Genomic DNA, 20021 nt, shown 5'->3' with positions numbered 1-20021 from the left:
TGTAACTCTCATACAAAGGTTCTTCACTGGATTGGCAGTGTTTGCTATGGGTCGTTCATGACAAATATGGAATCAACATCATCTCAGCATGACAGCCAAGCTCAGGGATCCGTTCAAGCTGTATCCTCTCCATGCTGCTGTCTGGTTGCAAAACATGAAGTCTATGCTGCCCAGACTGGGCAAAGTTGGAGGAGTTCCATCTACAAAGCCAATGTTGTATATTGGACATAAAGTGAAATGACTGCCTTTGTCGTGCAGAAGGTGATGGTCTCTGTGGTCACAGACAACTTGGGCCATTGTCCGCAGCTGGAGTCTTACACTTTTTGGACATATTGCCAGAATCCTGAAGGATGTTCTGCTGAACATAGTTCTCCGGGTGACTCAGAATATCCACGATAAAAATTCCACCAACCAAGGATGGAGGTGGCCCAGAGGCAGACCCTCTGTTACATGGGTGTATCAACACTGTTCCAATGTTGGACTTCTGACCCATCAAGTCCTTGTGACCACACGGGAACTGACCAAATGGTGAATGATTGCTAAAGCCAACCCTTTGGCAAAGTGTTTAAGAAAGGGAAGAAACAACAACTGTAGAGTCTGGTGGTGACGAGGATCTAGAGTAGGTTTTCAGAAGCTGGTTTGAGAGGTATCCTAGGGAATGTCTGTACTAGCCCCCTAGTTTGAACTAGGGAGGCTAATGTAGGCATTCGAAGTTGCAAATGAAGCCCGGGATATTTAAATCCTGGGCTTCATTTGCAACTTCGAATGCCTACATTAGCCTCCCTAGTTCGAACTAGGGGGCTAGTGTAGCCATACCCCTAGGCTACGTCTAGACTGGCCCCTAATTCCGGAAAAGTCATGCAAAGCAGGTAAGTCAGAATAGGGAAATCCGCGGGGGATTTAAATATCCCCCGCGGGATTTAAATAAACGTGTCCGCCGCTTTTTTTCCGGCTTGGGGAAAAGCCGGAAAAAAGCGTCTAGACTGGCGCGATCCTCCGGAATAAAGCCCTTTTCCGGAGGATCTCTTATTCCTACTTGAAAGTAGGAATAAGAGATCCTCCGGAAAAGGGCTTTATTCCGGAGGATCGCGCCAGTCTAGACGTTTTTTTCCGGCTTTTCCCCAAGCCGGGAAAAAAGCGGCGGACACGTTTATTTAAATCCCGCGGGGGATATTTAAATCCCCCGCGGATTTCCCTATTCTGACTTACCTGCTTTGCATGACTTTTCCGGAATTAGGGGCCAGTCTAGACGTAGCCCTAGTGACTTACACTAAACCTTTGTTTTGTGGGTTGATAGACTGCCTTGCTTTTTACTGCTGAGTAAACATTGGAACATAAAAACCATGCAACCTAATTCAGATAATGGATCATGTCATTTTACTGGAGATAATCTCTAAATATCAGTGATCTGTCTTTTGAAACTATGCAGGAAAAATAGGTGCATTACAGATGACAGTGCCGTTGCATTACACATATTGGCAGCCTCTCCAGGATGGAGAGGCTCTATTTGGTTATAAATCCCAAGTAACAGAAATATTAATGTGTCTGCAGACTGGAGACCAGATTTTCAAAGGAAATAGGGCTACTAAAGAGATTTCTAAAGGTGCCTAAGTAATTAGGTGTCTAACTCCCATTGCAAGTAGGTACGGGCTTAACTTGGAAATCAGTGGGGGTTAGGCATCTAACCTGATTAGACATTTTTTAAAATCCTATTAGGCATCAGGTGTCTAAATACATTTGAAAATCTGGCCCTAGATAATATGAATGTCCATTTCAGAAGAAAGATAAGGGCCTTAATATGTTAAAAATGATCAAGGAAATTGCAGAATCTGCTAGCAGAATACTTCTGGTTGCCTTTACCTACCCCTTCACCTACCTTGCCATCACTTTATGAATCATTCAGGAGACAGTAGATGAGAGAAGGTGTAGGGATGGCAGCTGGGTCACTATTATCACAGCCATGTCAGGTTTGATGTTGTAAAGGACGATTCCTCAAGGAAGAAAATGGTTAGCAGCAGCCTCAAGGGGAAATGACAACAATTTAGGTGGGATATTTAAGAGACTATCCTGAATAACTCTGCTCTGTGGCACACACAGAAGTAAAGCTGAACCTATACCACAGGTGAACCTACAGTCTAAAAGGTAAATCAATAAGAAGAGAGTAAATCCTACATAGTTAAGTAGAGAAATATTACTTTGTGAGAGGCGGGCAAGCATCCTCAGTGAAGTGGAAATCAACGATCAAGTTAGATTAGAACAAATTCAAGGCTTATGGGTATTTCAGCAGTGCAAATAAAGTCAGTATAACCATTGCAGATCAATTGCTAGGCAGGATGAAATTTCAAAAGGAAAGGTATGAAGAGATGAAATATTGTCAAAGATAGTCAACCAAAGATTGTTTTAATGGGGCCTTGCAGATTTACACTAGTTGAGGATCTCATACCAAGCTGTATGAGTACTGTTGAGCTGAGAAGGCTGTGTGTGTAACTTTAGGATCTTAAACTCACAGTGGCAGGAGGGTGCAGTTTCAAAGGGTTCCAAGGTGTAAAGAGAACATGTGGAAGTCCAATTTCTCAAGACAAGCTGTACAAAATTTGGCTGTTGTGCTCTTCAGGAGGCTGCAGGTCTCCCTCTTGATTTCAGTTCATGAAGGTTCACACCCTTTAAGGTTTATTTTTGTGTTCTGGGATTTGAGGAAACCCCAAAACTCAATGGGAAACCGATTCAAAAGCACAGAGATTCATCTGGTCTCACATCCTTACCGTGCAAAATCCGCAAGCTTGTGTGGTTTTGGTGTGAAGTCATAAATCAGTCCAGGTTCATGCAAAGGGTTTCCAAACTGCAGCAAATCTTTAGGTGAATTTAGACTTAGTTTCAGATTATTTTTATGTAAGTTCCCTTCTTAATGTGATCCTTCATGGTTTTTTCATTAGCAAACATCTGGAAATTGCATGTTATATTAATATGGATCTCTCCCCCTCTCGCTTTCCCTTTTGTTTTCTCTCTCTCTCTCTCTCATACAAAGACACAGAAGCAGAGCTGAAAAGAAAGAAATGTGTGTTAAAAGATTACAGTAACTTTAGGACTGTGAAAAGAATGTTCTCCCTGCTTTTACCAACTAAGAAGCCTGAACACCTCTCTCCAGACGGCAGAGTCTCATTTTGGTATATTTGAATTATTGCATGAATTTACAAAAAATGCTTATATTAGACTCTAGCACAAAGGTCACAAGGAATAAATATATTATCTTAGGTATGCTGTTGTCCAATCATTAATTTGCCATGTGTTTTCATAAAGCCATAAATCCAGAGAGCTAAGAGGTTGGGTGCTTATATTGCACAACCTGAGAGCCAACAGGAATAAAGTAGTGACATTTAAAAACTTTTAAAACAATCCTGCACAGAACTCTGACAAAGCTTATTGTGTACAGCAAAAGGTCTATAGGCAAACAAAGCATCAGTTGTCCACTTTCAATGGGCTTAGAATTGATGTCATAAAGGTGTGTGGAAGGGGAAACTACAGAAGAATAAGAACAATTGAGTAGGAAGTAGTCGCTGAATTGATAATACTGAGGATCAGAGCTGGACCCAGTTTCATTTACTAGCTGTGTCAAAATGATGGGCTGGATAGGAGGAAACAATGATTTCAAGTGCTTGTCTATTTCTTTATGCTCTTGAGTCTGTTTTAATAAATAACCTTTTGTCAGAAAACTGACAGGCGTAGAGAAGAGAAATAACTGAAAGGTTTTCTTTGTATTTTGAACCAAAAATCTCAACATGAATATTAGCTTCTACACACAGCTCTACCTGAATCTCTCCTTCTTTCAGAAGGCATGGTCTCAAAGTCAACTCCTTGTTTTGGATTTAAAGAACCAAAAGAATGCTGCAGCATCATTGTGTCCGAAATAATGAGGACCTGACAATGAGAATGGTTTTGGGACTGCTTAAAGGATTTCCAGGTAGTTCAGTGCAAGACTGCCTGGTTTTGGTTTATGTGGGTTTCAGCTACTCTTTCCATGGGGTTTGGTTTGTGAGAATTCTCATCTATTGAATGTTGGTTTAAGTGATAGATTTGTTCCAACCCAGTATGGTGAAAATCTAACAGTCTAAACAAAACTGGCTAGTTTTGATGAGCTTCACTGCATGTGGCTTCATGAGGACTCAGAAGGATTATGGTATTTCTGGTCCAGTTTTGCAAACCTAAGAGGGTCAGCTAAACATCAGAACTTCAGTTTGCTTATCCAAACTAACCTGTATCTTCAAAGCTTTAGCAATTTATCCCATCTCTCACATACAGCCCTCTTTGGTTGGAACTAGAAAAGCAAATCTCTTCTGAAGATAACCCTTCTCACGTGTAATAAATGTCAAGACACAGAGAGATCATTATTTTGGCACAAACATCATGAAAGTTCCCTCTGAAAATTCCTCTCCAAATCCTGATCAGTAATTACTACAGAGCTGTGTAATAATTTTATTTTATCGTGTTGGATGGTGGGAGGAAGAAGTTGCACACCTTCTTTTTCCATTTGGAAGGACAGTAGTAAGAACAACGGAGGATATCACTGGGATATCTGGCAGGGAAGAATTATACTTTAGCAGAAGAACCAGATGCTACTTTGGAGCATTGTGGTTTAGCATAGATTTTTCATTTTATAAAAAGATGCTATTTTTGTACTACTGGCCGGGCTTATATTCCTGCTTGTTGGACAGGATAGTTCAAATTTCCTTTTAATTCTGTATTATTTGGCCTATAGTGATCAGCTTTAACAATTACCGGGTCACAGAATTCTCTCTCTCTCTCTCTCTCTCTCTCTCTCTCTCTTTTGTTTGTTTTGTATTTTGGGGGGGTGGTTTTTATTTCTAAAAGACCTTATATCAGAATACGAACCCTCTCCCTCCTACATATGCCCACACACTCCAACAATGCTAGGATTATGCTGATGATAACATCTTCATTCCTGTGGACAGACGATGCTAATACCCAGGTGTTTCTCTACTCTTTCCAGGGCTGGCTTGGAATACAAGCAAAATAAGCAGCTGCTTGGGACCAGGCATTCCCAGGCAAGCTCAGCAAGCCATCAGGCAGCCCTAGCTCCACTTCCAGCAGTGAGACCAAACTAGGTAGAAACAACTTACAAGCTTACACAATCTCCCCTTCTATTCAGAGCAGGCAAGAAAGGGTATGTCTAGACTGCAAGCTTCTTTCGAAAGAAGTTTTTCTGGAAGAGATCTTCTGAATAAACTTCTTTCGAAAGAGAGCGTCCACACTGCCAAAGCGCATTGAAAAAGCCATCTGCTTTTTTGAAAGAGTGTCCACACTGAATGGATGCTATTTCACATGTAAGCTGTGATTACTACGGACCGAGTGGCCACCAGGGCACTTGTGCTTTTTCCTCTTTCCTCTTCTTCCAAAAGAACTCCCTCTTCTTCCATCCACACACTCCTTTTTGCGAAAGAACTCTTTTGGAAAAGGCTTCTTCCTCGTAGAATGAGGCTTACCATTGTCAGAAAATGTCAGCCTTTTTTCTGAAAAAAACCTGTAGTCTAGATGCACCCAAAGGGACAACTCCTGGCCTAGTTCCTCCTGCTTCCCCTAGTAGCATGGAATTTGAAAACTGTATGGTTAGCCTGAGTTTCTTCTCACCTTTCTTCTTGCTGTCTGTCTAAAGAACAGACCAGTTTATATTGAGTAATCTTACCAACGCTCTGCTGACATGACAGGTGTCACAGCACTAGAAGAATTCAACACACTCCTGCTTCAGTTTTCTCTAAGCTGGGCTCTTTGTGTTGCTCTTGCATTTTCAACCTTTCAGTTTCTTCGTCCCTAGAGGAAGACCTGAGACAATGCCTAAAAGAAAAGGGTTTGTAACATGTGTCAAGTTACCCAGCGAGAGCCCTTTATTCCACTCTTTGTAATTCAAAATGGCATTTGCCATTGCTATTGGAAGCCGAGCCCTATTTAAACTTTCACTCATTCTGGGGAAATGAAGTGCTGAAGGACAGGGTAGTGAAGCGTAGGTGAGCTCAAGCATCTCACATGTGTGGGAATTTCATAAGAAAAAGGCAGCTGTTGTGCTGCCACCGGCAACCTGGAGCCTGTTTCAGGCTGCAGGTTGGGTCTCAGTTGTACGTGGGATTCAGTTCTCATTGCTGAAGGAATAGATTTTACATGACGAAATGACAAGCGATTTCTGTCTTGGATGTGCTGTGCATTGAGCACAATGAAATCCTGTTTATAAGATTCTTCAAACAGGAAAAAAAGTATTTTCTGAACTAAATTTTTCTACATGACCATAGGCATCACTATACGAGATCAGACTAGTTCCAAATACTCTGGCAATTTTATTTTTAGGGTGCCTAGCACAATGGGGCCCAAACCTGACTAAGGCCTCCAGGCATTTCTACATAGATATAATAATACAGGTGAGTGTAGCCAATTCTACAGTGCTATGTATGGGAAGCTTCCCAGTTCTGCAAGCAATCAATCTACTGCCTGCTGCATCTGTCAGTACGTGTTTTTACAGTGCCTCACACACTGGGGCTTCAATCTCAAATGCAGCTTCAATGTGCCTCTAAAATACAATGATAAATAAATTATACTGTTCTAATGCAAAAATAATACTTTTACACAAAGCTCTCAGTCTTGAGGGAAAATAACAGATAAAGCATATACTGTACTGTGTTATAAATCCATGCGAACTCCGTTAGTAAGGCTGTTCCATCAATAGTTTACAGGTCTTCAAATTTCTAAATAAAATTGTAGCTCAAATTTCTGTAAAACTGCATTAAATTGTACATGTTTGTAAAATCCTCATTAACATTTGGACCTTGCCTGGCCTGAGACTCATTTGCTAAATCACGAAGGGTCTGAGAAACAAAAGGAATGCTTTATTGCTCAGAACTGGACACAGCAAAGCATTGGGGAATTGGAAACCAATGGCAATATTTTTGAATTCTGTAATGGTGCATCTACACAGCACCCTTACACTCAAAATAAGCTACGCAAAGTAGCACAAATTACGTAGCTTATTTTGAGCTATTTCGAACTAGCTTATTTTGTAATTTGGCACTGTCTACGCAGCGCCAAATTTCAAAATAACTCATTCATCTGAAATGCCCCTTAACCCTCGTGGAACAAGGGTTACTGGGACTTTGAAATAAGCCACCCATTATTTCGAAATCTATTTTGAAATAATGGGCTGCTTCAATAAACATGGAATAGCTATTTTGGGGTACTTCCGGTATCCTGAAATAGCTCCACAGCGTAGACATACCCTAATAGTGCTGGCCCCTCTGACCCATGCTATCGTAGGGCCAGATCACAGTGGAATGGCACTTTTGCTGCATGGAAGATGCCATTTTGCTCTGAAAATGGAGTCCTCTATATGGTGACAATGCATTTGAGGTCACATTGGCAGAGGCATTCAAATAGAGGCCCATTCAGAACTACCCCACTGCATCTCACCAAGTTCCAGTTAATCCATTGGGCCTGTGGAGAAAATAAGATGGGGATATTTATGCCCATTCACTGCTGGACTCAACATCCCTTAATTTTGTGTCACTGCCCCACTTCTAAGTCTCCCCAGAATCATTTAATTGTTCAGTTCTGTGGCTGAGTTTATTATCTTGAATTAAAATGGAGATTTTCACTTCAGCATAATTACCTGCTTGGGCCCAATTCTGCAGGGTGCTGAGTTCCTTCCGCTCCCTCTTAACTCAGGGCAATGCTGAGACAGAGGGTGGATACTATCATAAAGGTTCCTGGAAGCTATCCTCCTCTACCTGCCACAGCAGCTACTTCTCAGAGAAGAACCACTTACATGTGCTAATCAAGTAACTTCATGCAACGAGTCCCTTATTAGACATTTGTGCATGCAATAATCCAATATTTTCTATACTGTTGATCAGTTAAATTATGGGAGCAGATTTGAAATGCTTTTGCCCACACATCTTGCATATAGACATGTGGCCCTAACTTAAAAAAGATATGACTCCTACTGGATCCTACTCTCCATATGCTCTGTTAGTTGCAAGCATCAACAGCTGACATATTCATGTTTTTTAAATTTCCCCTCCTTCAACCTGATGAGTGAGCCGTCAGCAGCGACCTCTCTGACTGCTAGTTACTGAAAATGGGAGAGGACGCTTAGGGAGGAATCAGCCTTACTTAGAGTTGGTTCTGAACCAAAACCCTGAATCTGGATTCAGGATCTGAGTTTCAGCTCAAATCTCCATCTCTAAGGGCCCAAACTTGGACATTGAATCTGACCACCCTGAACTCTGGGAAAGCTTGCCTTTGGATTCCTTTTGTCCAAGTCTAAAAGTTTGGAAGCACTGTTTTGGGGCTGACCACTGTGGAAATGTACAGATGGATCAGGATGTGGAAATTGGATCTGAAGTTTCAGTTTAGGCCCATTTCCAATCTTTAATATTAAAGCCTAATAATTTCAGATCCAGACAGCTTCTACTTTGCCTTGTGCTATTTTGCAGCGCTTTGTGCTGTCCAGGGATCACCAGGAGCTCACGATACATTAATATTTACCATTTCCTGCAGCTAGTGCCATGGCAAGTTGTAGGAGGGTGTGAGTGCATGCCCCTCTGTATGTTTATTTAGCTGTGACAATATCACAGGCCCCAGATCTGAACAGCTGCAGCAACAGAAAGCCCCTGGAAGGGCAGCTAATCCGTCTGCCCACTATGGGCTGGTTACAGGCATACTGGGTTCAAGATGCTGACTTTTGTATTGCCTCTCTTTGTGGCAAGGCAATATATCCCTAGGTCGAGGAGCATTGCTCGCTAGTAGCACACTTTATTCAACTGCTCTACACCCTGGGAAACCAGGCCTCGTTGGATCTTTGTAACAGCAACCATGCCAAACTGCTAGCTGCCTTGAAAGATGCAAGGGGTGGCTGACAATTACTGCTCCTCCTTGTCTGTGACAGAATAGCATATGCTGGGCTCTTATCTCCTGAAACGTTTTAGATTTCACCTGTCTCTAGTTATTCCAGACAGCAGGATACATTATTTGGTTTCTAAGACCTGGGATGGCCTTTTGCCACACAATTAAAAAAAAAAGGCTGCCTGTTTGCTGTGCTTTAAGGTACACTGCCAAGTTTTGGCATTTGGTACACAGTAGCAGGTCAGGTTCTTCATGACTAAAGTGTTTCAAAGGTCTGCTCTCCACTGTGTAATTTAAGATTTCTTCCTTGTCATTTCACAGCTGGAAAATATTTTAAATGAACTGCCCAGAACTCATGACTCAGTAGGACAATGGCACAGACATTTTACATCTGAGCTACTTACTGCAACACTGTCTCAGAGCATATAAAAGCTGAGGTGCTGAAAAAAGCAATAGGCAAGGTTCCGTGAGCATAAATTTCTGCAGTTAATGTGCTTTTCGCTTCTACAGATGCTCTGATGCCAGAGTGATGGGCAGCTGCACCAAAGCAGTCCCTGCTTTAGGTAGGGAGCTGGACTTGATCTCCTGAGGTTTTTTCCACCCTGGGATTCTATGATTCTTTGAAATCCTTGCCAGAGGATGTCATGAAGACCAGGACTTTAACAGGATTCAAAAAATAATTAGAGAAGAGCTAGATGAATCTTTGATCTGACCCAGGATGGTCATTCCTGTGTTCTTAGGTAAATCCCTAGAGAGAGACTGCAGACAAATTAAGGTTTGCATCTTAAAGAACCTTCTTGCCAGGGGCAAATGATGAAAATGTCTCGTAACGATGATTGCCCTTCATTAGCCATGTGTATGCATGGGTTCTGTGCAGCCACAGAAATGGTGCCTGCAAACGTGCTGCACAATGGTGCATACAATATGCATGGCATTTAGTGTGCCTACAGTTTGGAAAACCTGTATTTCTCCTGTATAATTAATGCTTCACTCAGAGCAGGCAGGGAGGGCCTCCTACTCTCCATATGTTTTATTGCTAATTGCAAGCACAAAGCGCTGGCATTTTGGTTACTGTGCTCTCCGTTTCCTTGGTCACTTCTTCCAAACAGATGTGTTTTCATGCTGAACTATCTCCTTTTCTGCAGATCCTGGTTAGCTGCCTGCAAGTGGGTGGATGCACTGAGAAGACAATGGGGGACACTATCTGTTGTTCTGAGTGTAAATGGGGATTTTACAAGCTGGTGAAGAAAAGAAACATTTTCATACAGTTTCCCCTTATGGAGTTTCAAATGCACTAACCTAAATTATGTTCGTTGATCGAAAGGAAATCTATGTCTTCAAGGCCAAATCCTTTCTTGCAGTCTCTGTTGCCAAAGAGAAAGCCGGGCACATGGCACATTTCTCCTCACTGAAGGCTTGCAGAGCACATCAGGTCTCTGGTAGTGCCAGGAAGCAAGACTTAACATAGCAGAGTGCAACCAGGGAATCCCTAGTTAAAGGCTTCCATCACTAGTCATTGACACAGCAAAATCCCTCTTCTTTGGGTGTGTTAGCTTGCATAAATTGGCCAGTGCCTTTCCAGAGGCCAAGCAAAGGTTATGTAGGGTGGAGCCTTGACCAATACTTTTGAATATGATCTATTTCAGTTAGTGGTTTACCTCCAGGAATGCTAGCTCCTTAAGTAGAGTGACACAACTACAGTGATTGTTAAACATCAGCATGGCTTTCTGGATTGATAGATGTTTGGAACCAGAAAATAATGTAAATGACAGGGAGGATAAACAGGCATGAACAGCAAAGGCAGCTGCTGTGAGAGTCAGCATTCACCCCAGCTGCCCATTCTAGAATGGGTGGTGTTCATTCCAGAATGAATTTTAGGGAAGAAAGAGGTTCTGTGGGAAGGATGTGGCACAAGAGGATTTCTGGGATGATTGAGAATGGCTGAATGTATGGATCACATTAGAGTGGATTACCAGAGAGTGATAGGCATTATCCCTGGACTAACACAAGCGGGAAACTCAAGACACAAAATGCAGCCCACGTCTACCAAGCATCCTGGTTAGGACTGGTCAAAAATTTTCCAGCCAAAAAATGACAATGCCAAATTTTAGTGCCAAATTTTGAACCTAATTTCCCTCTGGGGAAAAGGAAGCAGGAGGGTTGGTGGGAAAGAAATTCCAAAGGGAAACTATTGAAACATCTCTGGTCCTAATGTCACTTGGTCCTCTGATGGCTGCCTACTGAGAGCCTTGTTATTAGTCTTCATAGAGCTGAAAGTCAAATTACTGGGTTCTAGTTGTAGCTCTGCCAGCATCTAAGGGTATGTCTAGACTACAGGCTTTTGTCGACAGAAGTTCTGTCGACAGATACTGTCGACAAAGCTTCTGTCAACAAAGAGCATCTAGACTACATCCAGTTCTGTCGACAAAGCAAGCCACTTTGTCAACATGACAGTGTAGACAAAAAGGACAGTGTAGATTCAATAATGCCTTCTGTCGACAGAACTGTTGACAAAAGGCGTTATTCCTCATAGAATGAGGTTTATAGCCGTCAACAAAGCTGCTGAGTTCTGTCGACGTTATGTCGACAGAACTCAGCGGCAGTGTAGACGCAGGTATAGTTTTGTCGACAAAAGGCCACTTTTGTCGACAAAACCCTGTAGTCTAGACACACCCTAACTGTGTGGCCTTGCCTTCACCTTGTGAAGAAATCACCATCTGAGAAATGGAGATAATACTTTTGTAAAGCAATTTAGGAGTTTCAGATCATAAATAAAAATGATTATTGTTGTTGTAACTGCAGGGCAATATTTTTGCACTACCTCTACTGGAAGCTGTATCTGCCTTTTTTTTTTTTTTAAACTAATCACTGATTTTTACAGTAGTGCTGATGTGGAGAGTAATACCTTCATATTTCCAATTCATGATTCCTGCAGGCATGCCTCTCCTAATGCTGTCCTCCAATAATTCTACAAGTGAACATTCTTAGGGGATCTGTTTTGTATCATCCAAGACAGAGGGGTCCTCACACATTTATAGATGTTTTTTCCAGACACAGCCTGAAACAATTTGACATTTGGACTTGAAGCCACGTCTTTCTGACTGGTTTAAAGGCAGCTGTGATACCATTTGAGTCCTACTAATAATCACCTGCAATGGCTTGCAGGCATGGGTCTCAGGAAGGCTCACTGCATCCCATGGTGGAGCTGAGACTGGGATATACTGAGGTCAGTAACTCAGCAATCCAAACGTGGTGGTAATTTAAAGTTAGAGGGACTGTAGCTTAATCTACAAACATGTCTTAAGCTCCCAGCAAAATGACCTGACCTGATACAATCTGTGTCACGTATTCTGTGCTCATCTCAAATGACACAGCAATTCTGCGTGTCCATCTAGATCAGGAAGGAGATGTTCCCAGGCTCTACACGACCTCCCATGTTTAGACTTAATCATAATTAACTATAAAACTGCAGCAAATGTTTAAAAAGCACTAAATACATTCATGGAGCCATTAGCCAGGATGGGCAGGGATGCAACCCCATGTGCTGAAGTGAGCCTAGTTGATGTTTGCCAGAAGCTGAGAGTGGATGCCAGAGCATGGATCACTCACTGATGACCTGTTCTGTTCACTCCCCCTGGAGCACCTGGCAAAGACAGGATACTGGGCTAGCTGGACCATTGGTCTGACCCAGTATGGTTGTTCTTGTGTTCTAACTGTACCTGGTACAGTTCAATGGATCTCCTTAAATGAAAGCAATATTTCAGACATTGTTCCCATATGAATCGACCTGATATGAAGAATTGTGGGCAATGGTGGGAAAAAGAGACAGGTGCACAGAAATACTGCAGGTCATCTTTTGTAAAGACTGTAAATAACACACTAAAGGAAGGCTCATCTTTTAGTGTCTGATCAGTGTTTCAAAGGAGCATTCATAGTTTTTAAGGCCAGAAGGAGCCATTAGATCATCTAGTCTGCTCTCCTGTAGGACAAAAGCTTTGGCATGTCACTTAGTTACCCCTATCCTGAAACCAGTAACCAGTCTTCCAGAAAGGCAACCAGTCTTGATGTAAAGTTTTCAAGAGCTGGCATATTTTCCTTAGTAATCCACATTGATTTTTCTCTCACACAAGTGCATATTGGGAGTTAGCATCTCTGAAGCCAGTAGGGAATCAAGATCCAAGTCCCTAGATGACTTATGCCTGAGCTCCTATGCTTCCTCATTGTATCTCTGCCACACAAACATATTCAATGGAGACACAGGCAGCATATCCTATGATAGTACAAGCCTTAAATATTGAGGCCCTTTTTTACAGCACCATTGTTGAAACGTATCACAGGAGGGAGGATGGGGAGGACGTTTGACAGTGGGAGATAATTCTAAGGAGAAGGGGCAGCCTGGGAGAACTGACAGTGGGGAAAAGGAGCCTAGACATACTCTGCACAGGCTTTGCAATTATTGTTTGTCTGTCTTCTCCACAAGAAGAGTGCTAAGATTTTATAGAGGGAGACCGTGGCAAGGTGAGGCAACCCTGCCACTATCCCCACCAAGGGGAGTGGGGCGTGGATGTAAGGGGCGCGAGCCCGGCGCGAGCGGCGGTGAGCCGAATACCGCCACCCAACGTCAGGGCGGAGGTGGATCGGTGCGCGGGAGCCGGGTGGCAGATGGGGAATGGTGGGATGAGTGTGCAGCTGATCTCTTATTCCTACCTCAGGAATATGTCAAGGCTATTTTTGGCAGGTGAGTAGATGGGAATAAGAGATCCTCCGGAAAAGGGCTTTATTCCGGAGGATCGCGCCAGTCTAGATGCTTTTTTTCCGGCTTTTCCCCAAGCCGGAAAAAAAGCGGCGGACATGTTTATTTAAATCCGCGGGGGATATTTAAATCCCCTGCGGATTTCCCTATCCTGACTTACCTGATTTGCATCCCTTTTCCGGAAATTGTGGCCAGTGTAGATGTAGCCCTAGTGAAATAGTTTTTCCTAATATCCAACCTGGACCTCTCCTCTCCTTCTCTGGGGAAGATTTAGTTAACTTAAAAGTAAAAAGTTTCCCAGGTCTATTATCAGAATATTTAACCTGAGAAAGAACCATTCCAGTGGCAATGAAGTCATTTAATAGTCATGCACCAACCCCAGGTACATGCTATCAGTTTCTGAATTAACTGTGTTAGTCTATAGGACCTTGGTTAAAATATTTCTTTACTGAAGATCATAAAATCACATCTCTAAAACATTGTCATCCCTCCAGGCCCCTGGGGCTGCCATCTGGAGGCACCAGTTTAATAATTCTGCATAGGCCCCATAAATCGTAAGGACAGCCCTGAGTGTCATCTACTCACCTGCCAAAAATAGCCTTGACATATTTTTACATTGTAAAGGCTTTTCCCTTGTGCATCTGCCCAAGTGTTTTCCCTTGCCTCACTCTAGGCCATGCTTTTGCTTGGATGTGCAGATGAAGTGAAATGTCCATCCAGATCCCCTAGAACATAAAATGAGTTAGACAAAGAACACTGCCTTGCAGTGGGCAAGGCTCTTGCTCGTCTCACATTTCCCTTTTAATGTGCAATTAAGCTGGGTAACATTTCTGCTTACCCAAGTTAATCGGCACTTTGCAGGTATGAAAATATTTGCTCTTCCAGGGCGGAGAGCAGCCATTGTTTGCCGCGGCTTGAATTCCTGGCAAATGTTTTCCCATATCTACTTGATTCTCTTCTCCTTTAGGTGAACCATAGCACAAATCCCCGTTTGTAACATAAACACCTTGTGCATGACATGTAGAGATCTGTTCCACGGAGTCATTTAAAAGGAAAGCATTCTTGTAACTGTGTAATTGAACTGTATGCTGATATCCATGTGCCAGGGAACACAAATGTCTTCTAAACTACCCATAGTCTCACATTCCCAGTATTTTTCCAGATGGATTATAGCTGAAATTATATCTTTTATGTACTTACGATGCAACGCAGCAACACACAAGCTCCTTGAGCTCCACAGAGCATTGGGTGGAAAAGTATTTGCGTTGCCAAATCTGTGCTAAGTATTTCTCCTGACAGTGCAGTGCTGAAAAGCTGTGTTGCTCTGAGCTCTGATGGCTACAGTGTTTTCATAAAGTGGGGGAGGGGGCGGGGGAAAAGTTAACTGACAGTGATTGATTTACAGAAGTTTTAAACAATCAAGCCAATCCTTTGAATAAATGTTTGCTTGACATTGAGAATGTTTTGGGGTGGGTTTTTTTTTTTCATGACACAACAAATGAAGTTCAAATGTTGACTGACTGGGACATAAGCAAGGTCAGGCTTACTTTCAGCCTTTTAAAATGAAATGCCTCCTTATAAAGGAGCAAATTGTCTAAAAAAAATGTTTTGCCAGTGAACAGATGTTATTCTGATTTGTAGTTTTGTTTTAATGAAAAACTTTTCATTAAAGGCACCTCTGTGGCGCTTTCGAATCAAAGTTCTTTACAGACAGATAAGCACCATGAGCCTCATTTTACAGATGAGTAAACTGAGGCTGTGATGAACTGGGGATTGTATTTGCTCTGTTCGTGTCTTATGTTGCATGTGATTTCTACTGTCCTGTACTGTAGTAACTTTGGATGTACATGCGCCTCAGTTTCCCTAGGCACTGCACTGGTGCCCGGATGGGGCTGGGAATTTTGGATGTGACTCTCACAGAGGGGAGGATGCCCCAGGCTACCTCAGCCCAGCATGTTTGCAATGGCCCAGGCTCACTGTAACATAAGCCTGGGAAAAGGGGGTGTAAACAGGTGACAACTTTTGCCCAGGAAGCTGGATAAAGGAGGAAACTGGGCTGCCTGCAGGGCTAGGGCCAGTTGCTGAATGTGTGAGTTCATCACAACTGTCTTAGTGTAACTTCTCCCAGGCAGATTTGAACCTGGGACCTCTGAAGCAGACTCTGAAGCAGACTATAGGAGCCTCTACCCTCTGAGCTAAAAGCCAGCTGCCTCCCAGCCCATGCTGTAGAGGTCTTTTGGGCTTAACTGTCACTGTGGTCTAGGTACCACTTGCATTGCTCAGTAACCACACTTCTACACTGGCGTGATCTTGCGCCAGAGCTATGCAAATGAGGCGAAGCGTGGAATATCGCCGAGCCTCATTTGCATATCTAATGAGCCACCATTTTTGCAGAAGAGGCTCTGATTATTTTCAGGAATAACGGCATTGCGCAAGAGGGTTTTTCTTGTGCAAGAAGGGGCAGTGTAGACAGCTCCTTCTGGCTCAAGAGCCTCTTCTGCAAAAATGGTGGCTCATTAGATATGCAAATGAGGCTCAGCGATATTCCATGCTTAGCCTCATTTGTATAGCTCTGGCTCAAGATCGCGCCAGTGTAGACATAGCGTAGGTGTGTGGGTTACATTAGGACACAGGGGCTATGTCTACACTGGTGGCTCCTTGAGCCAGAAATATGCAAATGAGGCTAAGCGTGGAATAGTGCCGAGACTCATTTGCATACCTAATGAGCCGCCATTTTTGCAGAAGAGGCACTTGCACCAGAAGGAGCTGTCTACACTGCCCCTTCTTGCGCAAGAAAAACCCTCTTGCGCAATGCCGTTATTCCTGAAAATAATCAGCAAGAAGCCACCAGTATAGACATAGCCAGGGAGGGGGCCCAGGCTCTCTCCCTCCACAATGTGGATTGGACTGGCTACTTCTGGTCCCTGTGCTAACAAGTCTATTTTACACTGTATCCCTGTGAACTAATCAACCTGCTGTTCTACCTGCTAGCTGAGTCACACCTGGCTGCAGATGGGGGTGCAGGGGCCGGTGGCTCCCCACACCTCGGTGACAGAGGCATAGAACGATGAAGTGTCTTGCTCAGGTCACTAGCCAAGCCAGGAATAGAAGCCAGGTTTTTTGTGTCCTAGGCCAGCTCATAGTCCACCAGTCCACAAATTTCAATCAACAAGTCTCTGCCGAAAAATGGATTATAGAAAGCCCGTAAGACAGGAAATGACTTAAATACTATTTGCCAATAATAGCTTTTAAATATCAAGGTGCTCTTCATGGGCCTAGTCCAACTCCCATTAAAGTGGGATTGGGCCATAAGTGACCTCATCACTTCATCAAGCAATGTGTATTATTTAATTAAGGTCTGAGCTGCTCCATGCTGTGCTCTCTCCATCCCCACGAGCTTTGGTGTGACACAAAGACACTTGGCACACCACAGGATCACACTTTTTGTGTTTCAAAATGGGCCCGGGCTGCATGCTAGAGCTCAAGTGTATTCTGTAAACTATACCACCGCATATGCAAAACCAATCATTAGAAGAAAGGGTGTCAATGACACAGCGCAGGCCAGTAATGGCAGCAGAAGACTTATTAATGGACTTAGTAGCACAGCCCATATGAAATACATTCATTTATCTAGATTCTCTCTTGTGTTTTCCCTCTAGATGCCAAAGTAGAAGTTATAGGATAAATTACTGGCAGGAGACAGAGGGGTGAGTCGTATGTGTGTTTATTAGAACTAGTGAGGAAGCAAGCTGGAAACACTATCAATCCAGGTTGAAGAATTTAGGAAGCCAACCAGCTTAAGAAATTCAATGATCATTTTCTATTCGTGCCCTTGGAGCTCAATTCTGCAATGTGCTGAGCTCCCTGTCCATCATCCAACAAAACAATTGAGCATGTGCTGTGGAGCAGAGAGAAGGGCGTGATGTTGGATTTACTCCTCCACCACTTCTTCTAGAATGGCTGATGGAGATGGAGCATCTGTTGCCACTAGACAGAGATTGGAGAGATTTGAAACCCCATCATGGCCCCAATTTGGCTGTTGAGCAGCCTAGGGATCATATGGGAAGGCAGAACAAATGCCAGCTAGAAGCAGTAAGATTTCCCAATATCAATCCATGAAATTAGTTAGTTTGGAAACCTGCAGGTAGAAGGGCGTGTTTAGGATTTAAGAATAGCAGGACCCTGGGTCTGGTCCAGTAGGACAATTTCTATACTCCTGTGAACACTGTAAAACTGAAGGAACACCAAGATTCTGGTTAGCCTTTGAGTTAAGTTGTTTAAACTGGGCCTACCCCTTTCCACTCAAAATACTTATTTCTGCTCTTTAATGTAACAAGTTGATCCTCTCTAGTCTGGCACAGCAACATCTGTGATCCGGCATGATTTTAGTTAGCCGGATGTCCACTCATTATGGGTGTGTCCCAGTTTCCCGCAGTCCCATAAAGTGTGTTTACAGGAACCAGTTCTGACTCTCAGTGTTCTGTTATTTTTGCTCTAGTTTACCCCTAAATGTCTTCTGAGAGCCCAGTAAGCAGTGGAAGTATTGATAATGCTGCTAGACAATATTGACCTCCCGTGGTTCAGCAAATTCTCTGGTTCAGCACCCGAGAGTGCCAGATTAGAGACATTCAACCTGTATCAGCATAAGTGATGGTGGTGGCTGACTCCTTACTAAAAAAAAAAACCCAAACAGGTGAAAAAATCAACCTCCTAGAGATAGCTTCACTAATCTACTCATCATAACCATATCACAGATGTTCTGTGCTTACACTTAAAAAGAGTAATTTTATATGTAGCTGTAAAATAATCCCAAATGACGGCATGTGTGGAAAATCTACATAAATGCTGTAAGAATCCCATTCAAATCTCTAGTTGTGCTTTATAAGAGCAAGCCCCCATCATCCATCTATGCAGTTTTACACACATCAAGAAGTAGTCTAGGATTTTCTTAATGATTACCCTTTTATATGCGCACAGCTAATCCTTCTGGGCCCAATCCTTTGGGTTTATTGGATTATTTGGGCAAAATTCCCATTGACGTCAATGAGTGTGTTGACCGTGTAAGGGTTTCAGTAGTGAGCCCTGTAATATTCAATATTGTTTTGCTCAAGGTTTTACTTTAAGTAAAATTATAGTATTTTGGATCTGATCCGATTGGTTAGAACTGGAGTGCAGAGCTGTGCCAGCTGAATAGCATAATAATATTGAAGGAGCAGGATCTACAGGCTATCTGCTTATTTTTTTGTGGTACCAAACTGGCTGCCAAAATGTTTGAGCTTTTAACCACATGTCCTGTTTAGTAATTCTACTTATGGTTCTGCAATTATGGTAGGTTTTGGACTAGTTCTGCATTAATTATGTTAAATACATACTCCGCTTATACAACAAATGTTAAGAACCTCTCATTTGTCCCTATATGGCTACATTTCTGAGCTCTGAAAGGTAATTTGAAGGGTTCCGTGCTTGTTTTCTTTCACTAATAGAGTATCACCTTGGACTTTTGAGAGAAAAAGGAGAAATAAACTAATTATCCTAATATACCATCAGGATATCGGACACTTTGTACACTTCAAATACCAAGAGTTTTGTAAAAAACTGAACCAAGACAGAAAACCTTCTTATCTACAGTCTGAACACCAAAAGGCTGGATAAAGAGAAGCCAGCATTTATAGATTTATACTGAGGCTTTTATCAAGGTGAACATATCAAGCAATTCTTAAGCTATTCCTCAGATCAATATCCAACAATAACGAAGAGTTACGAGCTCCAGTTTTCATAGCCATGTAGCCCATCAATCTTTTCACATGTTCAAGTTGCACAGAGAGATCTGGCAGGCAGGACAGGCCTCTAAGTATTTTTTCATTTAGTCCTGTCTCCAGTTAGAGGATTAAAATTAGAAAAAGGATTTCAAATGCTATGCTGAATGCTGTATCTCTAGAACATACCTCCCTGGCAAGTAAATGCAGATTTCTTTCCAATGGGGGTAGTTCTGATATCTGTGGATAACCAATGGGGAAGAAGGATGACCCAGTGGTGGGAGAACCAGCCTAAGCCTAGGGAGATCTGGGATCAAGTCATTACTCTGCACACAGCCTTCCTGTGTGACCTTGGGCAAGTCAATTTGCCTTCCTCTGCCTCAGCTTCCCACCTGAAAATAAGGGTATTAGCATTGTTGCCTTGGGTATTGTGGTGATAAATACACTAAAAGATTGTGAAGTGTTCTATAGTAATAAGGGCCATAGACATACCTATGATAGAGATACATCTTATTTGATAATTTATTTTAATTTGCTACATTTGAAGTCTGTGTCCAGAAGGAAGATATGGTTGACGGGCCAACCTACCTAAAAACCCTTTCAACCATTGTTAA

General features: G+C 42.6%; 1 long non-coding RNA gene across 1 annotated transcript; it reads right to left on the bottom strand.

The window, feature by feature from the left end:
• Nucleotides 1-1215: 1215 nt before the first annotated feature.
• On the bottom strand, nt 1216-14990 carry LOC112543843 (uncharacterized). The gene is made up of 3 exons (XR_003087109.3): nt 14852-14990; nt 5699-5847; nt 1216-3039 (listed from the first exon to the last, which is right to left on the bottom strand). It is a non-coding gene; the product is annotated as an uncharacterized LOC112543843 (long non-coding RNA).
• Between the last annotated feature and the right edge of the window lie 5031 nt (nt 14991-20021).

Source organism: Pelodiscus sinensis, chromosome 1, assembly GCF_052426305.1.
Source record: "Pelodiscus sinensis isolate ZL-2025 chromosome 1, ASM5242630v1, whole genome shotgun sequence".
NCBI classification, from domain to species: Eukaryota; Metazoa; Chordata; order Testudines; family Trionychidae; genus Pelodiscus; species Pelodiscus sinensis.
The sequence above is the reverse complement of the archived record's forward strand: the minus strand, read 5'-3'. Positions and strand labels throughout refer to the sequence as shown.